The sequence below is a fragment of the Triturus cristatus genome, chromosome 2_1 (genome assembly GCF_964204655.1).
Source record: "Triturus cristatus chromosome 2_1, aTriCri1.1, whole genome shotgun sequence".
Lineage (NCBI taxonomy): Eukaryota > Metazoa > Chordata > Amphibia > Caudata > Salamandridae > Triturus > Triturus cristatus.
This window is the reverse complement of record NC_140581.1, coordinates 262,636,739-262,651,933: the sequence shown is the minus strand read 5'-3', so window position 1 is coordinate 262,651,933 and position 15,195 is coordinate 262,636,739.

Below are 15,195 nucleotides of genomic sequence, written 5' to 3'. Positions count from 1 at the left end.
ACTCAAAATTAAATGTTTAACTCTTTTAGAGGAAACAAGACTAGCATCAGAAATATTGAGACCGTCTGTCCAGAGGAATCAGATGATCCAGACCAGCTTTAATATACGGTTTTATTTAGTCAATGAGTTTAATGCACATCACAGGTTCTTGCTGACCCGATTCTGTTTGGATATCTTCAATCATTTAATCAGCTTTCCCATTACTAATAACTGGTCCACCAACATGGGGAAATGTACCTGCAACGAAATCTCTCTACAGAGAAGCATGCATATTGTCTTGTTTTGTAAACATTTCTTTGAGGCTAGAAAAAAATATGGTAAACCCTTGTTAAGACAAGTGGGCTTTGAGCAATATTGACCAGCTTTTTTGTATTTGCAAATGTTACCTTCCATTTATATAGGTACTGTAATGACTCGATTCTTATGGGCCGTTGTTAATTTTAGGCAGCGGCTATGGTGAGTGTGCCTTTGATCATCGCACTTGCACTTGTATTTACGTACTGTAGTTTTTAAAGCTTTTTTAACTTGTTCAAATTTCATATAGTTTTAACTAATTTATGGATGTTTTAATACAGCTTTTATGATTCATTTGTGAATTCGAATAAAGCGTATTTTGATTGATTGATTGTGTTGCTTTATTTATTGCAGTGACCAGCTCAGGCACATCACTGTGTATGCCCAGTAGCTCCTGTATGACCCAATTATGCATTAATGTTTGTATGTCTCTCTGTGGACTTTGAGTAAATGGGTGTCTTCAAGGTGGTCTGTTAACATATGTGCATCCTTCATGAATGCATGTGCATATGTATCTTATATGCTTTGTGTTCACACTACACAAAAGCCAAATCTATTTGATTTTTCAATGTTTTTTGACCCTTTTTGTCCATAATATCTGAATGTATTTGCAAGAAAGGAAAGCCATGGGGACTGGATTATTTTAGCAGCAGTTGATTAACTGATTGAAAGTTAGTTGGTAGATCATGAAATCACTTTGAATAGATTTGTTAATAACTTTGGTTATTTTTGTCGATTTGCACCACACTTGGCGGACATTTCCCAGATTTAGCTTACTTTTGATATTTTCAGTTTCATGCAAATCATTCAAGAAGGTGAGCACTGAATGGGATGGTCACCAAAGCAGTGTTTCAAGGAGCATCCTGGCGCTGGTTGGTCAGAGATAAGGGGGGCCCTAAAGCTACTAAATAAGAGAAAGGCACAATTCGTCTGGGGTGCTGAATAACCAAGTTTTCAGGGCCCTCCTGAATTGTGTTTCTGTATTCAGCAATCTTAAATGAGGTGGTTGTAGGTTCCAAGCTTTGGTTCCCAAAACAGCCACTGTTCTACCGCCTTTAGTTTTGCATTTAAAAGTGGGTGGTTTGAGGAGGTTGGCAGATGAGGACCTAAGAGTCCTAGTTGTGATATAGGGAGTGAACCGTGCCGAGAGATACTTGGGTCCCGGTTTATGCCTGGCTCTGTAGGTGATTAGGAGGATTTTAAAAGGAATTATTTTGTGCACCAGGAGCCAGTGAAGGGCTTCTAATGCCGCCGATGCCGAAGATCTTCGTGGGAGTTTAAGAACTAAACGAGCCGCAGCATGTTGGACAACTTGTAGCTTTTTTAATGTAGATTTGTTGGCTCCTGCCAAAAGGCTATTGCAGTAGTCAAGACACGAAAGAATCAAGGCTACTGCAACTGATTTCCTTGCCGCCAGTGGAAATAAGTCAAATAATTTTTTTAGAGATTTAATAAGGCTAAAGCAGGTCCCTGCTACTGCCGTGGCGTGTGGAAGGAAGGAGAGTGCAGTGTCAAATTGTACTCCTAGATTTTTGGCTACCTTGACTGTATCAGGCGGGGGTGATGTTCCTCTGGCCACCATTTACAAGGCTGGAATAGGACATCTTTCCCTATTGGGAGAATTTCAGTTTTGTCTGTGTTGCATCTAAGATGGTTGTCTCTCATCCACTGGATGACTGCGGCTAAGCAGTGTTTGAAGTTAAGTTTGTCTCTGTGGAATTGTTATCCAGGGAAAGGATCATTTGGGTATCGTCTGCGTAGGACGTAACTTCAATCCAAAGGATCCTATCAGGCAGATGAGTGGGGTAATATAAACGTTAAACAACAGTGTGCTCAAGGATGAGCCCTGTGGAACTCCTGTTGTTATGTTGCGTTCTACTGAGAGGAAAGTACCACGGGTAACCGCTTGTCTGCGGTTGGTGAGGAATGATTTTATCGAATCCAGGGCGGTACCAGAGATGCCGCCGCGTTCGATTCGCTTCAGGTGGATGCTGTGCGAGATGGTATCGAACGCGGCTGACAAGTCGAGTAGTATCAGACCCGCTTTCTTGCCGTTGTTGGCTATAGTTTTTAGCGTGCCGGTTATTTCCAGTAGAGCCGATTCCGTGGAATGCTTGGGGCGAAAGCCAGATTGTTGAGGGTGAAGGATATTATTGTCTTCAATGAATTTGGATAGTTCTTTATGAACAAACTTTTCTGTGACTTTGCCTAGCAGTGGGAGTAGGGAAATAGGGCAGAGGTTTGAAAACACAGAGGGGTCGGTGCTTTGTTTCTTTTTCAGTGGTTTTGCCAGTGCAAGCTTCAATTCATCTGGTACAATGCCTGAGCTGATGGAGGAGTTAACTATCTGATTTAAAACTGGGTTAACTATATCTATGATTCTGTGGAGAATCATAGGGGGACAGGCATCCAAGGGTGAGCCTGATTTGCATGCTCTTATGGCCTCGTGAGTCTGTTCTAATGAAACTCATTCGAAAGTTCGAATAGATGTGGCAGAGACCACGGGGGCTGGCTCGGAGCTGGCATCCTCGTCCTGGGGAAGGGCCATTAAGAAGTCCTTTTGGATTTTTTGGTTTTGTTTCTTCGAAGAACACTGACATTTTGTCACAGAGTTTTTGTGAGGGGGGTAATTCTTTCTGTAGCACTCTAGGGTTTTGAAGGACTTTACCACCGAGAAGATGGTTTTTGTTCTTAGTTAGCCTCCTGAATTTTCTTGGAGAAGTTCTCTTTTTTTGGCGCATTTGATCTGGTGGTGATAGAACTTTCTACTATTTTTATAAGCTATTCTTTCTACAGCGTTGTATGATCTTCTCCATTTACGCTTGTGCTGCTTACATAACAGATGAGCTTGGGCCAGGGTGGGCGTGAACCAGGGGATTTTCTAAATTTTCGGTTTTATGTACTTATCAGGTCTCTCCGAGGGAGTACGTTCGTTGCATGCTGTGGTGATCTAGGAGTGGAAGAGGCGTGAGTCCAACCCAGTGTTCCCTGTTAGAGTGGGAGTTAAGACTTGGACAGTGGTTGCTAGCCTAGGGTTGTCAGCTAATTGTGCCCATTTACGCACACTTCGGGGTTCTGGGAGTGGCTTATTTGGACGGCTCATCTGTGGAACCCTAAGTGGCACAAAGAGGTGGTCCGACCAAATCTGAGGTAAGGGGGTGTCAACTGATAATGGGGTAAAGTTGGAACAAACCCTGTCCAAAGTATGGCCCGCTCGGTGTGTTGGGCCCCCCACCAATTGGGGCAGAGTGAATAGTTCAGTAATTTGAAGAAAGTTGTCTATTCCTGGTTCGGTTCTATCTTCCAAATGAAGGTTGAAATCTCCTAACACAGTGAAATTGGCATATCTGAGCAGGAGATGACTCGGGCCATCCCCAAGTGAGTCTATGAAGGTGGAGCTCTGGCCGGGAGGACGGTAAATTAGAGCTCCTGCGAAGGACAAGGAGGCATTTAGGAAGAGGCAACACCTGAGGCTTTCCGCTCCCTTGATTGTGTCGAGATCAAAGCTAGTACAGTGTAGTGTGTCCCATAAAATAATAGCCAATCCCCCTCCTCTGCCATCCCTTCTGCGGCAGAGTGACAGCAATGTCGGGGTTACACCAATCTTTCAACCATGTCTCGGTGACAAATAGAAGGTCAAGCTGTTGATCTATAATTAGATCCCTGACGTCTTGGCAGTGTTTACTCAGTGATCTTGCATTGATTAATCCCCCCTTAAGTTGAACATTGTGAGTTGCCGTTGTTGGGCTAAGTCTATTGACTGGGATGGAAAGACTTGTGGGAAGATCAGTTCTGCAAAAGCAGCAGGAGCAGGCCCCCATTATTTTGTCAGGGGGAATCAGGCACTTGCAGCATCCCCTACTATTGAGGTTCTTCAGTACCGCCGATGTGTATGCAATCCCTGTGTTGATTTGGGCAGCATTTCCTGCCATTGGCATGGCCTTGGCGCAGACAGGCGCGGACGGGCGCAGACAAGCTTGCCTTTGGCGCGCCTTCGGCGCGTCCGCTGCACGCATCCGGCCCAGCATAGGATTAAATAGCTGGTCGGGCGCGTGAGTGTGCTAAGCTCCGCTCTCTAACCGGAAGTCTAAGCAATCCGGAAGACAGGTCTGCCCAATGCGGGGGTGTGTCCGCTTCCCTCCAATCGAACGACGAAACGCCGGCGTCGGACCGGGGAAGCAGAGACCAGCAGTGCGGGGGAAATGTGTCCCTGAGAAGCGAACAGTCATCAATTGTGCAAATAGCAAGTACAAGTTTAAAATAAAAGAACTGCTTGGTTTAAAATGATTTCAAGTTTTTTTGTTAAAAGCGGTGTCAATAAAATAGTGCCGGGTACCTGAGGAGGATAGTGCAGTGAATGCCCGGTGGGAGCTCCTCTCGCCTTACGCTCCGCTGCGCTTCCGACCCAGTTTAGGATTAAATAGCTGGCCGGGCGCGTGAGTGTGCTAAGCTCCGCCCTCTAACCAGAAGCAATCGGGAAGACAGGCTGGCCCAATGTGGGGGTGTGTCCCCTTCCCTCCAATCGAACGGCGAAACGCCGGCGTCGGACCTGGGAAGCGGAGACCAACAGTGCCAGGGAACTGTGTGTGTGTTCATGTGTGCCCAGTGCATGTGTTGCACATATATGATAGTAGATCTCTGTGCTTTATTAGTGTGAGAACTGGGGCCAGTGGGGTCTATTTTGGATTTCTCTGTTTTAGCATGATACAAGATGGAGGGTGAGGATAGCTTCCACTAGACAGTGCAAGTGCAATGACTACCGGGAGGAATTCCAGGAACGCCTTTGAAAATTCAATCAGGTTTCTGTTAGCAAAGGACTGCAGATTAGTTTTACTTTGGCACCACCATTGATAAATACTAGGGATTAGAGGTTGTACTGAAGTTTCTTTTATTCGAGGTGAGAACGTTTCTGGAATGTCTTTTTATTTTGTCTGTTTCTGATTGCTGCTATGGGAAAGCTGATGACAGCCAAGTGTAGAAAACTCACATTTCATTGTGCCCATAATTTGGACACTCCTGATTGGAGCCTGTCGTATTACTACATGCTGTGAGAGCCACTGCTCAATACAATGGCTGTGTCTGGATAGCAGTGTGCAAATGACATTTAAAAGAAAACCGTCCCAAACCATTTCTAAAACCTTTGACAGTGAATCCACATCCCCTGTCTTAAAGATGTGTGTAAAAGTGAGGTCCAATGCATCCAAGTTCTTTGTAACCTAAGAAGGGAGCGCTCTTCAGAGTACTTGTAGGACTGCTGTGTGTCCAGGGCAGATGTCTGCCTGACTGCAAATCTTCCAGAGGTGAAGTTTGCGATTTCTGCTGGAGGAGCTGAGGGTCTGCCTCGAAGCTAGCCTGCCTACCTGCCTGCTGAGAGAGGAAACGATTTTGCTCATCTCTTCACCAGGGAGTGAAACAGGAGAGGCCTGTGTATCAATTGGTCCTCCCTTCTCCCTAAATGGTTGTAATCAACAACTGTATAAGGCCTTCAACAAAAAGCAAACACTGAGTGAAATCAGAAGCCTGTTGCACCTGAAAAACTGGAGCTACCCCTCATTGGAGGCTGACTGTTGTAATGCCACTGAATTGTGCACTCTGATTTTCAGTAGCCGAGAGGTTGCAAATGCCAAGACTATCTGCAAAGTCAAGATGGGCTTGGAGGCCACAACTGCTGGACTACCGTCTCTCCACAATATCTCCAGTCCCAGGCATAGGGAGGCTGCAACTGCCAAAGACAAAAACTGCTCAAGGAGGCCACAACACTGAGATCACCGCAGTCTCCACGTCCCTAGTGATGCAGCTGCAGCCTCAAATACTCCAAAGTCTCTGTTGGATCAAGAGCAAAGCACAAGTCCGTCTTCCACCCTCCAGAAGCACAGCTGACGAAATCAGGTAACCATGGGGTTGTAGAACCTGCGTGACAAAGACGCTGAGATACAGTCAAAAGCCTGCTACTTGAACAAACACATTTTCCATGATAAGATCTTATCGAAGGGAAACGTAGCTATTAACAATACTACTGACATCACGATCACTACCTTGTGGGATGCCCTGAAGGCTGTTGTTGGAGGAGAACTAATTGCAATCTCGGCTGCAGACAGCAAGCTCTGTCGGGAAAAGAGAGAACCATTAAGTCTTTCAATTAATCAATCAATCATTTATAGAGCGGACTACATACCCGCGAGGGTCTCAAGGCGCTGGGAGGTGGGGGGCGCTACTGATCGAACAGCCAGTAGTCTCCTGAAGGTCAGCAGGTCTTGAGTCGGTCGTAGGCTCAGTGGGAGGGTGTTCCAGGTCTTGGCGGCGAGGTGGGAGAAGGATCTCCTGCCAGTGGTTGTTCTTTGGATGTGCGGGACGGTGGCGAGTGCGAGGTTGAAGGAGCGGAGCTGGCGGTTTGGGATGTAGAAGGAGAGTCGTCTGTTGAGGTAGGCTAGGCCCGTCTTGTAGAGTGCCTTGTGTGCGTGGATGAGGAGCTTGAAGGATATCCTCTTGTTGACGGGGAGCCAGTGCAGGTTTCTCAGGTGTGGGGTGATGTGGCTGTGGCATGGTACGTCGAGGATCAGTCATGCCGAGGCGTTTTGGATGCGTTGCAGACGTTTGATGAGCTTGGTCGGGGCTCCCGCGTATAGGGCGTTTCCGTAGTCAAGTGTGCTGCTGACGGGGGCCTGGGTGACTGTTCTTCTTGTATCTGTCAGGATCCACCTGTAGATCTTGCGGAGCATGCGGAGGGTGTTGAAGCAAGAGGAGGAGACGGCGTTGACTTGCTTGGTCATGGAGAGCGTTGAGTCGAGGATGATTCCCAGGTTGCCCTCGTGGTCGGTGGGTGTTGGGTGTTGGGGGTGCCCCCAGTGCCGTCGGCCACCAGGAGTTGTCCCAGGCTGAAGGGTTGGAGCTGAGGATGAGGACCTCCATTTTGTCTGTGTTCAGCTTTAGTCGGCTGATCTTCATCCAGTCGGTGACGGCCTTCTTTTCTTCGTGGAGGTTAGCTTTGGAGGTGATGGGGTCCTTGGTGAGGGAGAGGATCAGTTGATTGTCGTCGGCATAGGAGATATGTTGAGGTCGTGCTGTCGGGCGACGTGTGCATGCGGGGCCATGTAAATGTTGAACAGTGTTGGGCTGAGGGAAGATCCCTGGGGTACGCTGCAGATGATCTCGGAGGCTTCGGATCGGAATGGGGGGAGGCGGACGCTCTGGATTCTGCCGGACAGGAAGGAGGTGGTCCATTCCAGAGCCTTGTCTCTGATCCCTACGGTGTGGAGGCGTGCCCGTAGTGTGTGATGGCAGACGGTGTCGAAGGCGGAGTATTTTCATGCTGCCGGGTCTTGGGGTTAGAGGGGGGTTATGGTGATGTGATGCATTCGAATGCTATTTGGCCTGAAAGACTTCAGGCTTTGAATCGCTAATGTTTTATGTTTTGAAAACAATAAAGAAATGTAAACTATAGAAGTCGTACACATAATAAGTAGTCAGGTTATCATCTGGAGTTGCAGGCATGCCCCTGGGACCTGTCCCACACAGGAGGCCATGTTTAAGCAAGGCAGGAGACTGCACTTGCTTTTAAAAAAACATTTGCTATGAATTCACGAATCTATCTTGATTTTTACTGCAAAATATTTGTTTTAATGCTTTTTTACCCTGGCGTGGTCCCTAGGGAACCCCAGGACCAGGGCTATAGGTTCAGGGTATTCCTACCCTGCCCCCTTTTCTTTTTTGCTAAAGTTTTTTCTGTGACTCGTCAGCCAATTCCCGAGATATCTGCCGGCACTTCCTTGGCAGCTAGTCAGATCTCAGCACGAAATGGAGAGGGTTAGCGGAGCCTTCGCATCCCTATATATACACATTTGGATTTCCTTTAATATCTAAAAAACGACAGAACGGATTTACACTAAATAGCAAAAAGCATTCTTTTTGGATAGAGCTACCTATCTGCCAAATTTGGTGTAATTCCGTCCAAGGGTTTGGGCTGTAGTCCTGATAATTAACATTGTAAAGATATAGGTTTTTTTAACCCCCTTTTTATCAAATCTCACTTGACAGATCACCCCGATACTTTCCATGCACAAGAATCACTGGGGCACTTTTTTGGGAACATTTTGTGAAGATTCATCAAATGGTGTCAAAGATGTAGGCAAGTCAAAAAAAGCTTTTCCTATGGAAACATGGTTCTATACTATAGCTGCCTACTGGTGGCTACTGTGTGTGTGTGTGTGGGTGCGTGTGTGTGTGTGTGTGCGTGCGTACGTGTGTGCGCATGTGTGTATATATACATATTTAAAAAAAATTGCATATTATATACTTATCTGCATGGTAATGGTTAGATAGTTTGGTGTCAGAGTTTCTGTTGCAAAGGCATTTTTGTTTTCTTAATACCTTTAACTCAAAGAATCTGCACTACATTTACCAACTATCCACAGTGGCATAGCAAAGGGAGGGGACGAGTTTTGGGGGTAGCGGCCTCTACCACTCTAACCTGCTGCCGTCGCAGTGATGCAAAGGTAAGAATCGTCTTATATATAGCTGCCGCCACCGCATACGAAGAGGCCGTCGTGGCGGGCATAAAGATTAGCTACGCCACTGACTATCCAATAAAAACGTTCATCTGATTTGGGTTTAGCATGGCAAGTTTAGTGCAGAACCTTTAAGCAAGCACTAAAAAAGCTGCATTCCCATTTAAATTCGATAGGTTTCAGATACAGAAAAATACAGCTAAATAGAAAAAGCATTTAAATTTTCTTCCTGGTGTTCTTAAAAGGGTTAAAAGGATGCAGATATCAGTGATATCCTGATGACGTCTTTTAACCTCTTCAGTGCCCATGACGAGATAGTCTCGTCATGGAGCACGGTTGCGCTGTGCCCATGACGAGACTATCTCGTCATGAACCCCACCCACTAGTGCAACGCCCGGCACAGGAGGGGGAAAGGGCGTGGCACTGAAGGGGTTAAGAGGCCATTAATCATGTCATCGCATGTCATATGTGAGGTCGTAAGCAGTGTATGATGGGATGGGAGTACAAGTTAGGGCGCTGACTAGAAATGCTTGGATTTTGCTTTTATCCTGCAGGGGCTGAAGAAGGCCTGCCTTGTGAGTTAGGAGAGAGTAAGGATATTTTGAGTCACGCGCACAAGCCAGTCCTTTTGTAAGACAAGAAAACTGTGGTCTGACTTAACATCATGAAGTGCCAAGCTGGAAAAAGTACTGGTAAAAGGTAAGTGGTGGACGTGCGGGAATTATCAACTAATTCACTTAACAAAATTCGCCAGTCACATTTGAGTTTTTAAAAATTACCTTTGAAGGCAGAAGGGGATGTGGCCAGAGCTGCCAGAGCTGCCGACTGACCTTGGTACTGGTGAACCACGCTTGCGTCTCATCGTGTGCTCAACATCCTGTGATTGTGTCCAATTCACTTAATCTCCCCCATGCCGAAAAAAACATGAAGGTGACCATGTGTAATGTAACTGGTGCTCTCGTGAAGCGCTCACATACCTTCGGGTTGAGTTTGTGCTATATAGAGAGGTATAAACGTACGCCAGAAGCCCTCCGTCTGGTAAAAGTACTATGGGGCATATTATCAAGACAGGCGATAAAATTATTGCCGATTTAGCGGCAGAAATCTGCCGCTAAAACGGCGATAATGGGCTTGATAATATGCTCTATGGAATTCCAATTGAAGCCCAGGTTAGATGTCCTTCACATCTAACATGGGCTTCAATTGGAATTCCATAGAGCATATTATCAAGCCCATTATCGCTGTTTTAGAGGCTGTTTTCTGCCGCTAAAGCGGCGATAATTTTATCGCCTGTCTTGATAATATGCCCCTATGTAATTACTTTGTCTTTAATTGCTGGACATGAAGAAGATCCCTGAGGGTCAGTAAAACCCTCCCTTGTTAAATGGCAACAGTTAGAAAGGAGAGGTCTGCCTTGAAAGAGTCTCCTATTCAAACCAGGCCATGTATTGCAAGTGAGCCCAATTGTATATTTGATTAACTGCATTGTTCCCAAAACAATTCTGCTTTATGCCTGCTTCCCCATGGTATTGCTTTGTTTCAGTGCCACAATGAATGCACTTCTCTCTCTCTTGGCTGGCTTTACAAATAACAGGCAACTCATTAGTGTGTTCCGATTTTTACTTTCAAACACTGGCTTTCATTAAAAAAGCACACCAATGCATATTTATTACCTTCTGATCCCTGCATTGCTTGTACTACATTTTTGTGTCATTTTAAATATTAAAGTGCATTACTTAAAGCTAAATTAGCCAGAGAATTGTATTTTGTTTATTATTTCAATGTAATATTGTTTTGTAGTTCATGTATTGCTTCTCTCTGATCAAGGCCTTGCTGCCTCTGCAAATATGTCAAAGGTAAGCTTGGAATTGTTCACAGACACAGATTTAGTTATAAGAGCTACATTCATCGGGCTTTGAGGAAGCACAGCCAAAGTGCACATTAAGATTGTCGTCTATATCTGTAATATCTAAAACCTTGTTCTTATGTGTACCTTTGAAAGTGCACAGTTACTGTCTATTTCCTAATATCTTAAGCTGCAAATCTTTTCTCGTAGCAGAGTCTCAATCAATCAATCAATGAGAAGTTTGTATAGCGTGGCTACTCATCCATGAGGGTCTCAAGTGCTGAAGGGGGCTGCTGATCCATCTAGGTGTTGCGGTTCCGTCGAAAAGCAAGGTCTTGAGATCTTTCCTGAATTGGGTCAGTGATGGGAATTGCCAGAGGTGGAAGGGCAGGGTGTTCCAGGTCTTGGTTGCGAGGTAGGAGAAGGATCTTACCCGGTTCTCATCTTGTGAATCCGTGAGACGGTGGCCAAGGTAAGATAAGCAGTGCGAAGTTGTCTGGCGGGTGTGTGGAATGAGAGGCGGTGGTTCAGAAATGCTGTTCCTGTATCATGAAGAGCTCTGTAGGCATGTGTGAGGAGCTTGAATGTGACTCTCTTGTTGACTGGGAGCCAGTGGAGTTATCTGAGGTGTTGTGTGTTGTGGCTGTGTTGCAGGGATTCAGTGCAAACACAGAACTATAACTGGGATTATGGGACCTTAGTTTGTAATGATTGCGTTATCCTACCACCCTAGTACCCATGAGCTCGGGACTGACTAGCTATTGTGGGCCCGATTCACAGAACTAATTTAAGACAAAATCTTAAACTTACTACCATTTTGGTATTCACAGAAGGCACTTACTCATTTTGGTATTCAAAGAAGGCACTTACTCATTTTGGTATTCACAGAAGTTAGGAGTCCTAACTTTAGGACTCTTAAATGCCTTCTGTGAATACCGAAAGTCTTAAAGTTAGGATTTTTCTCAGTTTAGGAGTCCTTAGACTGGAATCCAATTATCTGATTTTTAGAAAAAAATTGAAAACACTTTTATTCCCTAAATAATGTCATCCCCCTTCTTTCCTCCCTCTCATCTGGACAGCAAATTTTTATAGCGCGGGGATGCCCTTGGGTCACCAGGCGCTTTACAAGTCGCTAAATAAATAAATAAATAAATAAATGTTGAGAGCTCCATTGAAGACAATGGAGTGCTGCTGTCTTCTAATAGCTGGTAGAAGCCCGGAGCATCAGCATTTCATTGTTCGTTCACAGCTGTTACAGTGAACAAAGGCTTCCTGAAGGCTAAGGGCATTTGAACCCCCTCGGGCTCCATGAGGCCTTTGTTTTACAAATTAAAACATTCTGCCCTCTAGTGGTGGAATGTTGTAGTAGCCTTAGAGCTCTCTGTAGCGGGCTCTACAGGCCATTCAAGGCCCGCTCCCTTGTTAAAGGCCCAGCTGACTGGAGTGGGACTTTATTGGCCGGTAGAGCCCGCTACAGTGGGCTCGAAGGCTATATTAGTCACAATTATGAGAAGCGGATGTTCAGCATGCACAGTATATAGAGTTGCAATGTTTTCGCTCCAACATTCAGAAGTGCCCGCATTTCCAAATGTGAAGTGCTAGCCTGCTCATAATCACTCAAAGATATGTCATAGAGGAGCATATCAACTGCTCCAATTGATCAGGGAATCAATATAACACAAACAATCCTGTATTGAGCATAATCAATAGAGCTGCCTTAAATCAGTTCTGTCCTAGTCTATTTCTTTCCATTGATGCTTCATCCCTTGGAATGATGATTGGGTCATCATCGTGACAATAGATTTTGAGCAACTGTGCCCAATGGCTAAAATGTAATGGTAAAATGCTTAGCATCAGGTAAATAAATCATGTACTTAACAGCAAACGGATATGAAAAAATCCTATTGTGTCAAGTATTGAGACTACTGCAACCCAATAAAAGTGTAGGCAGGATTGCTGCTTGAATTTTGTATAAAGAAATTTAAAAAACGAGAATGACAAATGAATGCCTGGCCATCTGTTTCACTGCTTCACAATTGATCAAGAAAATAAACACAATAAAAAGATACGAGCTCTGAAGCAGAAAATATATCTACAATTTATTTTTATTTTTTTATTTATTTGAGTTTTATAGCACGCAAACCAGACCAGTGAGGGTATCAGAGTGCTTTACAGGATTGACAAGTGTAATACAAAAGACTTGGGAGGGGTGGATACATTTGGGATGGAAAAAGAAAAAAAAGAAAAAACAGGTAGAGACATTATACAAGAAACAAGCGGTCACAAGAACCAAGTGGGATGGACAGAGATGCCGGGTAAGTATCATCCTGAGTAACCATGGAGAGGCCGTAATAGGAGGTAGAACAATGTCGCTGAGGAGATTGTAATGTAAGTGTTAGGAGAGGAATTTGTCCATTAGGAAGGTTTTGGCCTCCTTTTTAAAGCGTGCTAGTGACGGAAGTCTTCTAATGGCGGGCGGGAATGAGTTCCATATTCTTGCAGCGGCCCCAGAGAAGGAAGTTTTTTTGTTTGCAAGCATGCTGGTTGGAGCGAGAGGTCCCTTGAGGACCGTGAGTTTCTGGCTCCTCTGGATACCACGAGTTTCTGGGCAAAAAATGCAGGGAGATGTGGTCGAACTTCTTAGAACTTGATAGGAGTCTGGCGGCAGCATTGAGGCAGGCCTTCAATGGGGCCAACGAGATCTTGGGTAGACCTGCGAGGGTAGAGCATCCATATTCTAGTCTGGAGATGACTAGTGCCTGGGTTGCCATTTTCAGGTTGGGAGTGTCGATGAAAGGTTTCAGGTTTCTTTGGTAGCTCAGGTGAAATCTAGCTATTTTGGCCATCGAGTTGATATGGCCACGCATATTCAGGCTGCAGTCTAGGGTTATTCCAAGGTATTTAGAAGAGTCCACAATGGTTGGAGGGCAGTTTAACCCTGTGATAGCCTTGATCGATTCCTGAATGTCTGGGTCTGTTTTGGGTGGGGAGATTAGAAGAAATTCCGTTTTTTTTGCATTGAGTTTGAGCTGGTTAGAGGTGAGCCAATGGACAGTCAGTTTCAGGGCCTCATTCAAGGAGAGAATGTCCTCAGGAGCGGAGATTTTAATGCAGATCTGGGTGCCAGCAGCATACATGTGGTAGGCAATATTGGCAGGGCGTAGCACTTTTTCGAGCGGTTCAAGGTAAAGATTGAAGAGGGTAGGTGACAGGGTTGATCCTTGGGGGACTCTAACCGTGATCGGAGTGGTAGCAAATAAGTTACCGTTGATTAGGAATCTCTGTGATTTTGAGGCGTTCAATGAGTTTGTCGTGGTTAACCGTATTGAAAGCCGAGGATAGGTCTAGGAGAATGGAAATAAAGGTTTACCATTATAGAGAGTATGAAGCAACAAATAATGTACAGAGATACAAAGGGGGATCCTTGCTCATCAAAAGAGGTGAAATTAAAGGGAATGCTTTCAGTAAGTCCTTCGGTTTGTCTGGGAAATCAGGTCAGTGGGGAATGAGGTATAACTGTAGGTGGTATCCTACATAATAGACTGTATAATTAATTCTGAGATTGGTGGCTGAACCAATTGCTACAACATGCTAGGTAATTGATGCGAATGTGCCAATACTTGATGGTTGTCCTAGCAGAAAAAACTAAAAATAATATACCTGGTCTGCATCTTCGTTAAGGTGAAAAGGCATAGCAGAACTGCCTCTCTCCTCTGCAGCACGCTTCTGAAACAATTCATGTCTCATGATTAAAATGCAGTGGTCCTTCCTTGCAGGCATACTAAAAATGAGGCTGAACAAAAAATTACCAAAAAGGCTGATTAGTCATCACAAGAATTAATAATTCAGTGAGAGTAATACAAAAAAAAGGTTATGGTCTGAGTGAAATGTTTGTCTTGGGAAACAGCATTTACAGAGCGGGCTTAACCATGTGTGCCATTTCAACGCAAGTGGAACAGCGCTTGCCTTAACCACACATATGCCTCAACCATGCATATGTGTGGTTAAGGCAGTCAGCGCTCTAGATGCAGAGCGGATGGGCAAGGTGAAGCACAGGAGGGATCGGTATAGGAAGGACCGGGGTGCGGCTTGGTAAGTAGGGTTGGGGGTGGGAAGAGGTCGGGGTAGTTTTTAGGGATGGAGCCGGTTTTAGGGCTAGAGCGGGGGAGTTCAGGGTCGTTTTTTGCACTGAGGGAACATTTTAGGGCTCAGGGTGGGGGGATCAGGTTAGCTTTTAGGGATGGGGGTTGGATTTTAGGGTTTAGGGCAGGGGAAGATGGGGTGGGAGCTTTTCCACGCCTATACCTTTACCAATCATGCCGTTACAACGAAATTCATTGTAAAGGCATGCCTGGTAAAGGCATGCGTGGTAAAGACACGGTCGTTGTTAAGACCGCGCTGTCATACAACTGTTTGTCTTTAGCAGTTACAAACACAGCTATGTGTATATTATGGTAAGGCTCCTGCTAATTGAAGAGGATGGCACTGCTTACAGTATTATGTGGTGTGCAGTCAGTACATCACAATACATGTCAATAACTCATGTTGTCA